The 3,624-nt window shown below is 28.9% G+C and overlaps 1 pseudogene; it reads left to right on the top strand.

The window, feature by feature from the left end:
- Positions 1-1,975: 1,975 nt before the first annotated feature.
- Positions 1,976-2,593, top strand: LOC124917612 (annotated as a pseudogene).
- Positions 2,594-3,624: the final 1,031 nt, after the last annotated feature.

Genomic DNA, 3,624 nt, shown 5'->3' with positions numbered 1-3,624 from the left:
AAATCAACCACTTATTCGGTGATATCGTTCTTGATATATATTGTATTTAATTATTTTCTTTATAACATTATATATATATATATGTTAGTTCAAGACATGATATCGAACATTTATTTCATATATTTTTGTATTTTATTTTTGAATACTTTAAATTATTTTATCAATATTTTATCATGTCTAAAAGAAGTCTAGCGTATTTTGTATCTTAAATCTAATGATAACAAGTATAAATTCTTAGAGTTCTTTCCTCTAGAATTTCAAAAGCCCTCTCCTTATTTTGTGAGTGTTTTTCGAGTTCTTTACTCGTCGTATTTCCATTGAAACCCGGTGATCGATACAACTACTTTGTCAAGTTTGCTGCGTAGTGATTTAAGTGTTGAATCACTACTAGACTTGTTGTATCCTAGGAGACACCCATTTGCGATAAGCTCCAGCACAAGAGGAGACGATAGAACTATTTTAAGAAAAATGTGTTAAGCGCGTGCCTCAAATCAACCACTTATTCGGTGATACCGTTCTTCATATATATTGTATTTAATTATTTTCTTTATAACATTATATATATATATATATATATATATTTATTTTATTTCAAGACAAAATATCGAACATTTATTTCATATATTTTGGTAATTTATTTTTGAATATTTTTATACTTTCAATTATTTTATCAATATTCTATCATGTCTAAAAGAAGTCTAGCGTATGTTGTATCTTAAATCTGAGGATAACAAATATAAGTTAAAAAGAAAACAAAGAAAACAAATTGTCTTAAGTGAATGATAAAAATGTAAAAATGGAAGAAAATTTATTTATTTTTATCAGTTTTTTCAAGTTTTTTAAAATTTTTAAAAATCAAATAAGGTAATAAAAACAAAAGGATAAAAGAACATATATATAGCCTTTAACGCATCAAATTGGCTCCCAGGTCAGGTCAGGTCAGGTCGGAACGGATCGTGGGCAAATGAATGGGACGTGTAATGTAAAAAGCTAATATTGTGCTCCTTATCAATTAGCTTCTTATGATCAATATTTTTTTTACACTTTCATTTGTTTATATTTTCGGTTGAATTTATAGATTTTGAGAAACTTTGTTTGATATCAATATTTTTTTTACACTTTCATTTGTTTCTGTTTTCTGTTGAATTTATAAATTTTGAGAAACATTGCTTGATATGATTTTGGCAACAGTAGAAAAATAACAAACTTATATCTTAAATAATAAACTAATGTTTCACATATGTATTGTAATAAAAAAACATTTAATTACCTCATTAATTTCTCCTTTGTTATGAATAAAAAATCGAGTATGTGAAAATAATAATTAATTGCTTAATAAACTGTTAATTAGTTACTAACTAAAAATAAAAATTAGTTGTAATAGTAGTTAGTTTGTTCTATTAATTGTAGTTAGTTAGTAATGAAATTTCTATAAAGGAAATATGTAATTGTTTGAATAACAACTTGAATAACAATATATTTTTAATTCATTTTTTATCAAGATTTTAACATGGTTTCAGAGCTCAAAGGTTAAGAATCTTGAATAATTTCTACTGCCTCCACTAGTGGCGGAAACATTCACTATTGGAGGACTTTGTTTTATTATTATTATTGAAGAAGAATATGTTAAAGAGGTGATAAAGTTGGATTCATGATGTCTGAAGCAGAAGTACAAAGCAATTGATGAATTAGAGAGGATGACCCAAGAATCTTTGGACATTCTTGAAGAAATGAACGATCTTCTCTGTTAGAGAATTTCCATTGATTCTTGTCTAATTATCTCAATAAAGAAGAGATTCTGGATGCATTGAAGTTTTATTTTTTATAGTAGCGGAAGAAGAGCGCGTTTATTGTTCAAATCTTGTGTTCAATCACGGTTTCAAGTGCTCCAAATCGTGCTCCAAATCATCACAGCCAACTCTCTCCGCCATTTATCAAACCGTTATTGGCGATTTGAAGAATATTTGATTTAGAGATGGGATTTGATGATAATAATTTTGACGCAACTGCGTCTAAATCAACCTCGTCCTCACGCAGTAAGCATAATGCTTATGGCGATGCAACCGAGAACAAAGAAGAGGATCGACTTGAATTGGGGCATAATTACAACATCAATGAGCATCTCTAGAAGGACAAGGATGATGAAATCTTACAAAGGTGGAAAGAGAAGCTCCTCGGGAGTGTAGATGTTGATGTTGTGGGAGAGGTTTTTGAACCGGATGTGAAGATTTTGAGCCTTACGATCCTGTTTCTAAATAAGCCTGATCTTTTCTTAAAATTCCAATGAATGTTGATCCAAAAGGTTTATAGTTTACTATAATAGAAGGTATACCTTACATTATAAGAATTTCCATCCAGGTTAGAAACAATATCATCTTTGGTCTTAGGTACACCAATACAGTATGATAACTCCAAGGAAATACTGAGAACCTTTAGTCCTAGGCAGAGCTTTATACTCATCAGATGCCTAAAGAAATTTTCCCATCTGTTATGTTTTCAAGGGAACATATTCAACAAAAACTTTACAAAGTTTGTTGATGATGATAACAAGAGCTACCTAGAAAGATTGTCCATCGACTGTGGGACGAAGTAATCCAACAATGGATCTAAAATCATCCAAAGCCTGCCACTTTATAAATGTTGGAACCATGGAAGCCTGCTACTGTGAGGTTCAAAGTAAAATGGAGAAGAAAAGAATATGTTATGTTCAATCCATCCAGATTAGACAGATTCGTAGGAGAATGAGAAAGACGAAAGAAAAATGTGTGCGGGTGCAAGAAAGGTTTTGTCGGATCAAATGAGATTTTGATATTTTTCAAGCGTTAGAGAAAGATTCTCTTGTAATCACCGAAAAGAAATGAGATTTGTTGATATGATTCGTCCATACCAAAAAATGCTAAATTAGCTTCTTTAAAAAGAAAAAAACTAAAGCTACAAAGGTTGAAAACTGGTAGCTGTAAAAAATGAACTGTTTATGTTGGATAGTTAAAAAAAATTGAGTTTGTTGAATTGGTTTGCTCGGATGTCTAAATTGGATAGCTAAAAAAATAAGTTTGCTAAAGACAATGGCTGCATGATCATAGCTTGATATTTCATCGACTCGATTTGTCAAGGTGAAACTTTGTTTCTACTACATTTCTCTTTGAGGGGAGGATGTAAAAATAATAATTAACAATTTAATAAACTGTTAATTAGTTAGTAACTAAAACTACTCATTAGTTGTAATAATTATTAGTTAGTTTTATTAATTGTAGTTAGTAACGAAACTTCCATATAAGGGAGATATGTATTTGTTTGAATAACAACTTAAATAATTTGTATTTTCAATTTATCTTCTTCTTCAAAATTTTAAAACATTGAAATATAGGATTAAAAACTTATAAAGACTACACTATAATGTTGTTTTCTCTTTACTTTACATTTACCCAATAAAATATTCATTATTTCTTCACTATAGTATATCTTCATATTTGATCAAATAAGAGTCTTGTAAACATATTCAAGCCAATATAAATGAAAATGTACATATTTATGTTGAAATAAATAAATAAACAACTTAACATTATATAATTACCCCTTAAATATTAAACTGATAAGTTTTCTCAAAAGAATTCAAGATTTTGA

Source organism: Impatiens glandulifera, unplaced genomic scaffold (assembly GCF_907164915.1).
Source record: "Impatiens glandulifera unplaced genomic scaffold, dImpGla2.1, whole genome shotgun sequence".
NCBI lineage: Eukaryota > Viridiplantae > Streptophyta > Magnoliopsida > Ericales > Balsaminaceae > Impatiens > Impatiens glandulifera.
This window is presented reverse-complemented; position numbering and strand designations above follow the sequence as displayed.